Genomic DNA, 15,059 nt, shown 5'->3' on the forward strand with positions numbered 1-15,059 from the left:
CTATATATAAAACCTAAACTAAAGGAATAACAAAAATATTAAGGCAAATCATTCTAATAAATGTCTGCACTAGACAGTCTATAACATCACTATTAGACGATTTCTAGTAGACAGTCTTATACTCCCTTCCATCAGATAGATTGAACTCTTCAATAGATGTTCTATTATACATGATTTAGAGTCAATCATTACAATATTAATAATAATTTAAATTTAATTATCACTTTTGAAGTTAATATTTATTTAAGGTTAAAGAAACTAGCCCTGTCATCAAGCTTGGATTCCATTGTGTTAATATTCATTTAGACATGTTACGTTTTTCTAAAGTCTTTTTTGGTGAAATTTAATTTCTTTTCCTCTTTAAACGCTAATCTCATTTTTACATCTACTCGATTTTTTAATACAACTCGATAAACTTATCCATGTATGTCATCAAACTTCGATTCCATTGTGTTATATTACTTTAGACAATGTTACGTTTTTCTAAAGTCTTTTGTGGTGAAATTTAATTTTTTTTTCCTCTTTAAACGTTAATCTCATTTTTACACCTACTCAATTTTTTAATACAACTTGATAAACTTATTATGAGGGTATCACTTCAATAGATATTTTTTATAACTTTAATGACATTAGTTTCTAATGAGAGTTATTCATAGTTTATTGAAAAATCAATAGTTCATATTGTAAAAATACCATACTTAGGTATAAAAGTAATATGAAGTTATTGAAATCTACCTCATTAATATTAAATATATAACTATAACTTCTTTTTTTAATTGCAAGAATAATTATAAGATACTTTAATTGATTTTTTTTAGTTTTATTATGTTACTTATTTTTATCTTTAAGGTCTTATTAGGCTCACGCTGTAATTATTGTATGTTTTATTTGAACGTTAGTAGAAATATATGTTTTTAATATAAATCTTAAATTTTATGTCATATCAGCCTACTCCAAAAAGAAAGATCTATATAATTTATTAGTCTTAAATTTAGAATCCTATTTAAATCTTCATAGGTCTAATGCAATCTATTAGTCTAGAACAAAGAAATAGTAAACCAATTAATTATATCTCTAGTCTAAAAGTATTGAATCAAATAATAACCATATCATTCAGATTTAAGTAATTCCTCAATTAAGTACCTTTTTTATGATATTTCAAAAGCTTCTTACACTTGAACTCAATAGAAAACAGTATAGGTCTTACTAAGATGTTGTAGTCTTTAAGATGTTGTAGTCTTTATAGCAACATATGAGAAGTTTTGAACTTATGAGCAATTTTGAACTGTAGTTCATGATGAAAAAATAAGTTAGAATAATTGGTATGAGTTTATTCAATTTAATTAGAATTTTTATGGAAAATTTTTAACTGTAATTCATGATGAGAAAATAAGTTAGGATAATTGATGAGTTTATTCAATTTAATTAGTACTTTTATGATTTGCGTACAATATTTATTAAAAAATGATAACCTTAGATATAAAATAAGCATCCATATATATCTTCATCTTATAAGCTTCTGCTTATGTATTGTTAACAATTATATTGAGTCTGCAAATGAAAACTTCATTTCATCTTGATAAGAATACGTAAGAGACCTTGATAAGAATTCGGAAGGGAGAGTATCTTAATATTCAATTTGGTGAAAGAATATTGATGCCACACTAAAAAAAACATGAGAAAGTTAATGATAAGTTATGAACACTTCAGATTATCTTGAATTAACTAAAAATTCTATAAATTTCTCACAATAAACTCAATTCTCTTTCCAAATTTAATTTACATATCTGTCATTATATTAAAAGTGCTTCTATTAGGTAAAATCTTCTAAATTTCTCAATAATTTCTATTAAGTAATCTTTAATATCCACTATTAATAAACTTCCACTAGTCTTACCTTTTATTTGCACTATATGCATTCCACACAATGAGAAACATGAATGATTGATTCACTTTAAGTTTTTTTTTTTTTTCATCTGACCATTCAACCTCTAAAAACATAATAAAAATTATAAAGAAAATCTAAAATGTTATTAATCACTAAAGATCATATCAGACTTAGGTCATAGTCTATTATTGCCATGTATTGCAAAAAAAATATTAATACACAATTCAATCCCCAATTCCTATGTATTTGAATTGTTTTCTAAAATACTTTACATTTATAATTTTTAAATATATATATATATATATATATATATATTTATTGATTTCATAAAATATTTCCAACAAGAAATTTTAAAATAAGTTATACTATGAGGTGAAAATGAATATATTAAAAAAATACTTAATTATTTTAGTTTGAAAATAATTTTGAAAAAGACCCAATGAAATATTTCAAAAATTAATATGCTTAAATTTAAATATATTAAAACATTATTTTTAACATTTATAGTTTTAATAGTAATATTTAATATTATATTATAATTATACATATTTTTTCAAAAAAATATGGCAAACATTTATATATATGCTAGTTTTGTTGCAAGAAAAAAAATTATAGTTAGTAATCAACACTATATTAGACATTGTTATTGTCATCTTTTGCAAAAACAAAATTTAATACACAAAATTTATTTAACATTTTAAGTATCATATCTCTTCAGATGTAGTTGCTTCATCTGATCATCTTATATCCAAGAATAGTATACAAATATATCTTCAGATTATAAGTTTGTGTTTAAACAAACAATAATACTTGTAGTCTCCAGCTTTATAGTGAATTTGTCAATGTAAACTTCATGTGACTTATATAAGACATTATTCTTGCAATCTAGTGCAAAAAAATATCAATACACAATTAACACTCTCTTGTGTAATTTGACCTGAAACGCCTTTGTGCGTCTACGTCACTCTTACGTCCAAAATCTCTGCGTTTGCACGTGCCTTTCCTGTGATGAATGCCTGAAAACAAAAAGACAAAGGGCGTCCTAGAGGCCGTTTGCACTCCGACGCTCAAGTCAGTCTTAGGGCTAGGAAACACCAAAACTGTATAATTGTTACTGTGTGTGTTAAGCGGTGCAAATGAATAGCGTACCTTGCTAAGTTTGTTACTTTCCTTTTTATAGACTGAAACTAGGGTTTCCTCTTTACCCAAAATGGGCTTTCTGAGGGGGTGGGCCCAACACTGTTGTTACCCTACTCTTAGGATAACCTAGCGCGTGGGTTCCCTGACTGGAGTGCAACCTCTGACAAGGTGACCATTTGGGTGCCTCCTTGTGCACCTGATCTCTGGGCCCACCCGCCTTTGGGAATGCCCTAGCTGTTCACGTGCCATGCATGCAACTCGTCCCTGGAACGCGACCCTCTCAGGTCATATCTTTCCAGCGGCTCTATACTTGTGTCACGCCTAAAACGCGTCATCCACTCTACACGCAGGGACCCTCGTGATCTAGGCTTCTCCCTTACTAATAACTGGTGTGTGGTCTGGGATCCACCTCTCGTGGCCCAGCTCTGTTGTTCGGGTCTCGATGTCCGACCTCTCCACACTGTCTAGTCACACGTCGGTACATCCTGGTGACCGATGACTAACCACTCTTTGGTTCCTTGGCGCACGTGCTTCGTGAGATACTGGCCCACACCGCTCGTGGGACCCTCATCACGTGGCGCCAACATTACCAGTGGTCAACGATGCCCGATGACTGTTCGATACACAAGCCCTCAGTCTCGAGCAGTAATTGTTTTTTACAATTTTTAATATTTATCTTTTTAAAAAATATAAATATTAATTTCATAAAATATGTGAAATAAATTATTTCAAAATAAATTCTATATTGAAGTGAAAATGAATATGTTGAATGAATATGTTGAAAATAATTTTGAGAGAGAATAAAATTTTAAAATAAATATTGAAATTAAAAAATAACAAGTTATTCTTAACCCTTATTATTTCAATAATAACATTTGATATTATCTTACTTTACAATTATAATTTGGAAATTCTATTGCACACAAAGAAAGTTGTCACCTTTTTCAACTAGACAGTTCTAATTTGTGGTATAGTCAAGATTTTTATCAAAATTTGTGGTAAAGTCAAGAATTTTATCAAAATTTGTGGTAAAATCAAGATTTTTTATCAACGTTTGTGGTCAAGTCAAGATTTTTATCAAGAAACATGTACGAGTACTTTTGGCAAGGGTGTTAAGGCATTGCATACAAAGAAAGTTGTCTTCTTTTTCATGTAGTCATATCTATTTTGAGGTAAAGTCAAGATTTTTATATAGAAACGTATCAAGGCATTGCTCACAACAAAAGTTGTCACCTTTTGTGCCTGCTCTGGTGCGTCTGGTGTGCAGAGGTGGGACGGTGGCTGCTGGGGTGGGACGGTGGGTAGCTTGTTAGCCTTTGAGAATGGTGAAGGGTTCTTCCTCATCACATAGACTTGTTTGATGGATCGAGAAGTGTTTCCTAATAAGAAAGTTTCTGCTATGTCAGGCCTAAGGAAGACTTTTGCTCAGGCTTTGGGAAATACATATGACATTCCTTTGTCCCAACTAGCTACTCATTGTATTAAGGGAGACATGGTTGTTGTCCGGGTTGATGAGGAAGATTACTTGGCTGGTCTTGAAGATTGCAAGACCCATTTACATGGTCGAATTATTCTATCTAAGGGGGATAAACCTCTCACACACCTTTATTTAACTAAAGAGTTGCAGCTTGTGTGGAAGGTTATTGGACCGTGGAAAGCAATCCCTCTTAGAAAGGGTTTTTATGAGTTCTCTTCTTTAGAAGACATGCGATGGGCTCTCGGGATGAGTTCATTGCAGTTATCTCCTGGTTTCTTGAGATTGTTTGCCTGGACAAAAGACTTTGTTCCATCTACTATGAAGAGTACTAAAACCTAGGCTTCGGTTAGAATCTACCATTTACCTTTGGAATATTGGAGACCAAATGATGTGATTCCACTAGCACAATTAGAATGATTCTTGACATTCTTAGGAATCACCTTGAGCTGGACATTATAGAGGCACTTTTCTTAGAGTTGGATCATTGTTCTAAGACAAGAACTCACCAAAAACTAGTACCAAATCCCATACTCATTTGGATGCTCCACATATTGTCAAATTGAATCAACTAAGAGAGGTAAAATTAAAAGGACCGAACAGAATTGAAATTAAAAGACAAGAACAAAACATAGGTGCTGGAAAACAGAAAAACCGAACCAAACAACTCAAGAACACAAGACAATATGAACAATTGAAAGAGAAGGAAGGAAGGAGAAGAGAGTGCTCATGAAGATGGAAGGATGATGGATGAACTCGCCGCTAGAAGTGTGGAATGCTCCTAGATAAGAGTGATGCCGCCACTTGAGGACTCCATTGATCCATCAAGATAAGACTAGAGAAGAAGGCTCCAAAAGCTCTCCAAAGTTCACTCAAAATTTGAGTAGAGTTTTCTTAGATTAATTCCAATCTGAATTTTACAAAGAGAGCACCTCTATTTATAGCCTAAGGTGCTGAAAATGCAAGCTAAACAATTTCAAAATTCCCTCCTAAAACATTCTAGAAACCGGCGCCTATTTTGCAAAGCTTTCACTTTGGCACCTCCTATTCTACTCCTACACCTATCTACTAATACACCCCCCTCCTAAAGCTCCTAACTAAAGCCTAAAAGATGCTATAACAAAAGAGGTTTCTAATGTTTCCCTCTAAGCACCTTCAACTAAAGAAATTACAAAAAGAGAAAATAAATGTCCTCTAGCTCCTAAAGCTTTGAACATGCTTCTTGTAATCCTTTGAGGTGGGCTTTGACCTCCATGGGCGTCCTCCATTTGTGCCTCTACCTCTTCTTGATCTTGTTGATTGGCCTCCATGTCCTCTTGAGCTTGATCTCCATCATACTCCCCGAGTCGGAGAGAATTCGACCACGAATTCTTGAGACCTACAGAAAAAGGAGTTAGATCGCTGACATTAAAAGTATGACTACCTAAGAATGTATCAGGCATATCTAACTCATAAGCATTGTCATTAATCCTCTTGAGGACTTGGAAAGGTCCATCCCCTCGAGGCATTAGTTTGGACTTCCTTTGAGTAGGAAAACGATCCTTCCTCAAGTGAAGCCAAACCCAATCGCCTTCATCAAACAACAATGCTTTTCTCCTTTTATTGGCAAGTTCAGCATACTTGCCAACCTTCTTCTCAATTCTCTTCTTGATGTCTTTATGCAAAGTTTTCACAAAAGAAGCCTTTTCATCCCCATCTTTGCACAAGACATCTCCAAGAAGGGGAATAGGAAGAAAATCAAGAGGTGTTAGGGGATTAAACCCATAGACCACCTCAAAAGGAGAATGGGAGGTGGTAGAATTTACTACTCGGTTATATGCAAACTCAACATGGGGTAGTAAATTCTCCCACACTCTAGGATTCCCCGAAATAAAGCATCTCAATAGTTGTCCCAAAGTTCTATTCACCACCTCGGTTTGACCATCAGTTTGTGGGTGGCAAGTGGTAGAAAATAAAAGCTTAGTTCCAAGCTTACCCCACAAGGTCTTCCAAAAGTGACTAAAGAATTTAGGATCTCTATCGGACACTATAGACCTAGGAATCCCATGCAAGCGAACCACTTCTAGGAAGAAGAGGTTTGCAATGTGGCATGCATCATCCACTTTGTGGCAAGGAATAAAGTGAGCCATCTTTGAAAAACGATCCACTACCACAAAAATGGAGTCCTTTCCCTTTGATGTCTTGGGTAAGCCTAAAATGAAATCCATAGATATATCTACCCAAGGCATTGAAGGGATAGGAAGAGGAGTATATAGACCATGGGGATGCATCTTAGACTTAGCTTTGCGGCAAGCTATGCATTTATCACACAAACTATGAACATGTTTATGCATATGAGGCCAAAAGAAATGTTCATACAACACATCCAAAGTTTTAGCAACCCCAAAATGTCCCATTAAACCCCCCTCATGAGCTTCTCTAACAAGAGATAATCTAATAGAGCATTGGGGAACACAAAGACGTTTTCCTTTAAAAAGAAAGCCATCTTGAATAAAAAAATCTTTGTGTCCTCCCTTAAGACACTCTTGATAGATGAGAGAAAAATCGAGGTCATCATGATAGAGTTCCTTAATGTGATCAAAACCAAGATATTGAGAGGTTAAAAGATTTAGCAAGGTGTATCTTCTAGAAAGAGCATCCGCCACAATATTTATTTTGCCTTGCTTGTGTTTGATCACATAAGGAAATTGCTCAATGAATTCCACCCACTTAGCATGCCTCTTGTTAAGTTTGTTTTGGCTTTTCAAATATTTAAGAGATTCATGATCACTATGTATCACAAACTCTTTGGGAAAAAGATAGTGTTGCCACGTAAACAAAGCCCTAACAAGTGCATATAATTCCTTATCATAGGTGGAATAGTTTAGATGACTTCCCTTCAATTTCTCACTAAAATAGGCTATGGGGTGGCCCTCTTGAAGGAGAACAGCCCCAATACCTATACTTGAAGCATCACACTCAATCTCAAATGTCTTAGTGAAATTAGGAAGGGCCAAGATGGGAGCTTTAGTCAATTTTTCTTTCAAAGTATCAAAAGCATTTTGTTGTGCTTCTCCCCAATGAAAGACCACATCCTTTTTCACTATGTCATTGAGTGGTGCGGCAATGGTACCAAAGTTTGGGACAAATCTTCTATAGAAAGAAGCAAGTCCATGAAAACTTCGGACCTCATTCAAAGATTTCGGTGTAGGCCAATTTTGAATGGCCACCACCTTTGTTTTGTCCACATGGACCCCTTTACAACTCACAACAAACCCTAGGAATTCTATATGATCATGAGCAAACATACATTTAGCAAGGTTAGCATACAAATGTTCCTTCCTAAGGGTTTCTAAAACTTGCCTAACATGCAACCTATGGTCATTCAAAGATAAGCTATAAATGAGAATGTCATCAAAGTAAACCACAACAAACTTACCAATGAAAGGTCTAAGAACATGATGCATGAGGCGCATGAAGGTACTTGGTGCATTAGTTAAACCAAAAGGCATAACTAACCACTCATATAAACCAAAGTTGGTCTTAAAAGCCGTCTTCCATTCATCACCCGGTTTGATACGGATTTGATTGTAGCCGCTCTTAAGATCAATCTTTGAAAAGATTTTAGAACCATGTAATTCATCCAACAAATCATCTAGTCTAGGTATGGGATGCCTATACTTAATGGTTATGTTATTTATGGCCCTACAATCCGAACACATTCGCCATGTGCCATCCTTTTTTGGCACTAAGATGATAGGCATAGCACAAGGACTCATGCTATCTTGCACCCACCCTTTTTCAATCAAAGCCTCAACTTGTTGGCGAATTTCCTTGGTTTCACTTGGATTGGTCCTATATGCTGGACGGTTTGGTAAAGAAGAGCCCGGTATCAAATCAATTTGGTGCTCAATCCCTCTCAAAGGTGGAAGTCCATTTGGAGGATCTTGAAACACATCTTTGAACTCTTCTACCAAATTTTCCAAGCAATGAGGACTATCAACAAGTGATTCTACTCTAAGAGTTCTAGGGATGGCTAAAAAAAGAGGATGATGAGCCACTATTTCCCTTTCAATGTCACGCCTAGACACAAGGAGTGTAGGCTTAGAACTCTTATCTTTTTTATCTTTTTCACTCTCCCTCTTTTTCTTCATGATAACTTGGTCCTCATGGACTTCTCTTGGAGAGAGAGATTTTAAAGTAACCTTGTGACCATGGAATTCAAAAGATAGTTTGTTGGTAAAGCCATCATGTAAAACTTTTCTATCAAATTGCCAAGGCCTTCCCAAAAGAACATGAGTGGCTTCCATGGGCACAACATCACATAATACCTCATCTTTGTATTTTCCAATGGAGAAATGGATGAGGACTTGTTTATTGACAATTATTTCTCCTACTTCACTAAGCCATTGTAATTTGTAGGGCTTTGTATGAGAGATAGTAGGCAATCCAAGCTTATCTACTACTCTTGTACTAGCCACATTTGCACAACTACCCTCATCCACTATCAAGGAACAAATGTTGTTTTGAATAAGACATCTTGTATGGAAAATATTTTCCCTTTGACTTTCATCAAAAGGTTGTGAAACTTGTCCAAGAAGTCTTCTCACAACTAACAAGTCCCCTTCAAGTGGACATTCACTCTCTTCCTCACTAGATGCATGAGAATGCAATGAATGCTTAGGAGAATCCGAATCATGCTCACTAACTACAATGCCCTCATGCATGTACATACTTCGTTTGGAAGGACAATTTGCAGCAATATGACCATAACCCATACATTTAAAGCATTTAGTATTAGATGTTCTAGTGGGAGACTTAGGTCTAGAAGTTGATGGCTTAGATTCCTTGGGTTTGAAAGAAGAATCTTTGGAAGGATGTTTAGAAAAAGAAGTTTTGTTTCTCCAAGACTTGGAGTAGTATCCATCATTGGAAGTATTTTTAAAAGAGTTTTTCTTAGCAAGTTGGGCTTCCACCTTCATTGCAAGATGAACTAAAGAGCCCAATGATGAATACTCTTGTAACTCAACAATGTCTTGAATATCCTTCCTAAGACCACTCACAAACCTAGCAACCATGGCTTCTTAACTTTCTTCTAATTCAATTTTAAGCACAAGCGTCTCAAGCTCCTTATAATATTCATCCACATTTAGCGTGCCTTGTTGAAACCGTTGGAGTCTCAACATGAGGTCTTTCCTAAAATGTGGGGGCACAAACCTAGCGCGCATGTGATCCTTCAAAGAGTTCCAAGAGTCCACGGGAGGACCCTTGTGATAGATAATGTCCTTTACAATTCCATGCCACCATTTCATGGCATAATCACTAAACTCTAGGGTGGCTAGCTTAAGCTTATGCTCATCTTGGATCTCATGGATCTCAAAAATTTGTTCACACTTAGCCTCCCAATCTAAATATACATTTGGATCACTAGAACCATTAAAACAAGGTAGCTTGACCGAAGGAAGCTTGGACTTTGCATCATGATAGAAGCCATTGTCGTAGTGAATTATTTCCCCTTGGTGATGATGTCTTTGTCCATGGACTTGGGGTGGAGTTCTCCTTCTCCTATGCTCATCTTCACGGCCAACATCATTGGAAGAAGCTCTTGTTGAAGGTGTATGATGCTCATCATGAATTGAAGGAGATGGTCTAGCTTGTTGCACCTCCATCTTTTGCAATTTCTCCTCCAACCGTCTAATGGTTCTTTGAGCTTCATGTAATTCACCAAGGATTGAAGCTTTGGAAGGAGAATTCTGCTTGTAGGATGCATCACTTGAAAATCCAGCCATTTGTAATTAAAAACAGAAAACACACAAAAACAGCAAACAAGTTAAAAATTAGCAAAAACAGTGAGCTTTGGCAATGAAACTGCCGAAGTGAAATGAGGCTGAAAAAGAGATCACTCTCAAAGAAATAATGTTCTTGCACCAATCTGATCTTGAGGTCTTGGAATCCTCAAATGAAATATGTCAAAGCAAGCACACCAATCTCAAGAGCAAACCACCACAAAACCAAAGAAACAATAAAGACAAACAAGAAAAGGTATAAGCAAGGAAAGGTAATTGCAAAAGGAATACTATATGTAAGACAAACTCAAAGAGTAAGAATGAAAGACAATCAAGAAAATAAAGAACTCAATGAGAAAAGTAGGCACACAAAAGAATACTTAAGGAAAAGCACTAGAGTAGATGAAGAAAACAAAAAAAAAATTAGCTACTGGAAAAAAAAAAATTAATGCAAACTGTGCTTGATATTCACTGATTTAACTGGAATGATGTAGAGCGAACTGGATTATGAAAATTAAACCACAGAAACTTCAAGATGTTAACTCAATAATGGCACTGGAATCAATTAAAAACAGTAAGCCAATTAATTGAGATAAATTTTTTAAAATCGCTGCCAGATTACCGTATTCTTTTCGGCAGAATTGTACACTTTTTTTATTTTATTTATCAGTTTTTGTGTACTTCGAATTTTTGAATGATTCTTTTTTCTATTCTTTTCTAACACTTTGAATATCTCAAATCCATAATTTCAGAATTTTCCAGTACGTAAATAAGTTGCAATAAGGAAAAACAGTAAGCACTTTTTTCAGAAACAGAGGAATCCTAATAGGAATGAAAAACAGAATTATGAACTAGCAAAGACATAATGGAAAATGATGTATTGGAACTTGTATAGGTCTAGAATACAAGTATGAACTCAATTCTAAAAAGAAAAATGCACAAAGGATCAATATCAATTCAGAAAATTATATGACACCAAAGCAAGAAACAATCAAAGCAATAAAAGTACTACTAGAAGTAATGACATATATGGAATAACATGACTAAGACAAAACTTGACATGATTACAAAATTAAAAGACACATCACAAATTTTAACAACAAGTGAAAGGAAGCTTAAGGTAAACTCTAGGAAGGATAATGCCATTCCAAAAGAGCAACCATACTCATAAGAAGAATGAGTGCCATAAACCTTTTCACAAACACTTGGTGTAAAAGAAAAACAGCAAGAAAACTCAAGCAAAAATCTAAAACAGAAACTTAAATTGCAAGAAATTAAAGAGTTCTTGAAATTAAAGTGCACACAACTCAACAATTAAACAAGAATGAACCTAAGACTCATGATACCACATGATGTGATTCCACTAGCACAATTAGAATGATTCTTGACATTCTTAGGAATCACCTTGAGCTGGACATTATAGAGGCACTTTTCTTAGAGTTGGATCATTGTTCTAAGACAAGAACTCACCAAAAACTAGTACCAAATCCCATACTCATTTGGATGTTCCACATATTGTCAAATTGAATCAACTAAGAGAGGTAAAATTAAAAGGACCGAACAGAATTGAAATTAAAAGACAAGAACAGAACATAGGTGCTGGAAAACAGAAAAACCGAACTAAACAACTCAAGAACACAAGACAATATGAACAATTGAAAGAGAAGGAAGGAAGGAGAAGAGAGTGCTCATGAAGATGGAAGGATGATGGATGAACTCGCCTCTAGAAGTGTGGAATGCTCCTAGATAAGAGTGATGCCGCCACTTGAGGACTCCATTGATCCATCAAGATAAGACTAGAGAAGAAGGCTCCAAAAGCTCTCCAAAGTTCACTCAAAATTTGAGTAGAGTTTTCTTAGATTAATTCCAATCTGAATTTTACAAAGAGAGCACCTCTATTTATAGCCCAAGGTGCTGAAAATGCAAGCTAAACAATTTCAAAATTCCCTCCTAAAACATTCTAGAAACCGGCGCCTATTTTGCAAAGCTTTCACTTTGGCACCTCCTATTCTACTCCTACACCTATCTACTAATACACCCCCCTCCTAAAGCTCCTAACTAAAGCCTAAAGGATGCTATAACAAAAGAGGTTTCTAATGTTTCCCTCTAAGCACCTTCAACTAAAGAAATTACAAAAAGAGAAAATAAATGTCCTCTAGCTCCTAAAGCTTTGAACATGCTTCTTGTAATCCTTTGAGGTGGGCTTTGACCTCCATGGGCGTCCTCCATTTGTGCTCTACCTCTTCTTGATCTTGTTGATTAGCCTCCATGTCCTCTTGAGCTTGATCTCCATCACCAAAGGCGATATTTTCCATCACTAGAGGCATTGGTACTCCTTTGTCTTTGGATGATCATACCATGAGAAAGAATAAGGGTTTGTTTGCTAAAGTGCTGGTGAATCTTGATCTATTGTTCCCTCTTCCCGATCAGCTATTGGTTGAATGTTCAAACTTTGCTTCTGTAGCCGACGTGGAATATGAATGGCTCCCTCCATTTTTCTCTCACTGTAAGATGATTGGGCATGAGCTTGCTCAGTGCTGTGTGATTCATGATCAGGGTCGTATTCTTGGACCTCAACATAAGCCTTCTCAGAAGACAACTCCTGATGAACGGGAACAGGGGAAGGTCGCGGTTCCCAAACAATATAACAAGTATCAGAAGAAAGATTCGTAGTCGAAGCTCGTGGAAGGCCCTATTGGTAATTTAACAACTGATGCTCCTGACGGGTCTAATGCAGGGTCGCTCTTGGGTCACCTTGCTTCTGATAAAACATATGTTGGGAAGGATGATTTTGCAAATATGCCTCCTCTGGAGGATGCCTCGGATCATGATAGGTCCTCACCCAGGCAGGGGTTGTTCACTCTCACTTCTAATACAGTTAGGGTTTTAGAGCCAGGGATGGTAAGGAATTCACCGACTATTATGCAAATCAAAGGCTCAGAGTCATAACTTGTAGTAGATTCAGTTACGACTCCTATTGATGGCCATCATGTGGAGGTCTCTTCTATTATGGTAGTACCATCTTCGTCGTGTCGTACCTCTCCTCGAAAGGTTAAATCTCTTGGGGATGCTAAAGCACTACTCCTAGAAAATGATACATTGGTCTTACAAAATCACTTTTCCTCTTTTGATGGTTTCGAAACTACAGATGCGGGAGGTGATCCTCATACTGGTACACCAATTATTCTGACTGCCATTGTTAAATTGAATTTTGAACATATAACTGTTGAAAATCAGGTCGTCTCCAAATTTTGGGCGGATCCTAATGATATGGAAGAGCATGCCAGTGATATTGGGCAGGAAATTGTTTGCACTAAAAAAAAACAGGGAGACCACCTAAGGGGACTGGTAAATCCAAAATAATTGTTAAGTCAGTTCTCTCTAAAACGTCACAATGAAGGTCTCTTCATTTTTCTGGAATGTTAGAGGACTGGGAAACCAAAAAACTGTGGAGATGTTGATTAGTTTACTTAAACTACATAAACCCCTCCTTGTTTTTCTTGTTGAACCTATGATCTCATACATTAATGCTTTTGATGTCCTTTTCAAATTTGTTAATATGCATTTGGTGGCTACGTCTCCTATTGTTAATAAAGCTACTAAGCTTTGGTGTTTGTCAGTTCCAAATCTTATCCAAAATTTCTTGGTCAATGATCAATTTATTTCTATAACTTGCCTTCTGCATGATAAATTCTTTAGCTTTGCAGGTGTTTATGGTGTTAACACATACTTGGTTAGACGATTTTTGTGGAGGGACTTTAGTTTCTTCATAGGGCCTTGGTGTATTCTGGGAGATTTTAATGTTGTGCTCTTGGCAGATGACTGCAAAGGGGGGTGACTCCTAATCAGGTTTCTTGTAATGAATTCCTTGATTGGAATTAATATTAATGATCTTTTTGTACGCTTTTTACTGGACCTCGTTATACTTGTTGTAATGGAAGGAGTCGGTTGTATCGAATTCATAGAAGACTGGATAGGGCTTTATGGAATGCAGTGTGTCTGGATGAATGGGATTCTTGTACTTATCAGGTTCTTGTTAAAAATTGTTTTGACCATTCCCCTATTCTTACTAGTCTTTCTATTAATTCTTTAAGGAAGGTTAGCAATTTTCGTTTCTTTTCTAGGTGGCTTCAAGACACTTCATGTATGAAGCTTATTCATGATTCTTGGGCTAATAAGGTTTTTGGTTGTCCTATGTTTATTTTGCAACATAAGTCAAAAAGGTTGAAAATTAAGCTCTAAGACTGGAATAAAAATTCTTTTGGTAATGTTCACAATGTCGTTCTTCTTAAGCAGGGTCTCCTACTTGGTATTCAACAAACCTTAGAGATTGTTAGTTTGTCTGATATTGGTGGATTTCTCTGTCAATAAAAGATTACTAAGGAGGAGCTTGATCGTGTTCTTCACTGTCAATATTTGTTTTAGAAAGAAAGGACCAAGATGCTTTGGTTTAAAGATGGGGATAGAAATACTGCTTTTTTTTCATGTTGTGGTCAATAGGAGAAATAATATTAGTGGGATTCATCGTCTACGGATTGATATTGAGGTTATTGAGGATCATATTTTGGACTTTTATAAAAATCTTTATGCTGAGTCTATTTCTAATGTTCAGGATACAAGCAATATGGAAGATTTTATTGGTACTTATATTCCTGATATGGTTTCCTCTTAGGAGAATATGATGTTGATTAAATGTCCTAATTTTATGAAAATCAAAAATGTTGTTTTTAATCTTAATGGTAATAGTGCTCCTGGTCCTAATGGTTTTAGTGGTGTTTTCTATCATTCTTGC

This window comes from Phaseolus vulgaris, chromosome 5, assembly GCF_051622355.1.
Source record: "Phaseolus vulgaris cultivar YP4 chromosome 5, ASM5162235v1, whole genome shotgun sequence".
Lineage (NCBI taxonomy): Eukaryota > Viridiplantae > Streptophyta > Magnoliopsida > Fabales > Fabaceae > Phaseolus > Phaseolus vulgaris.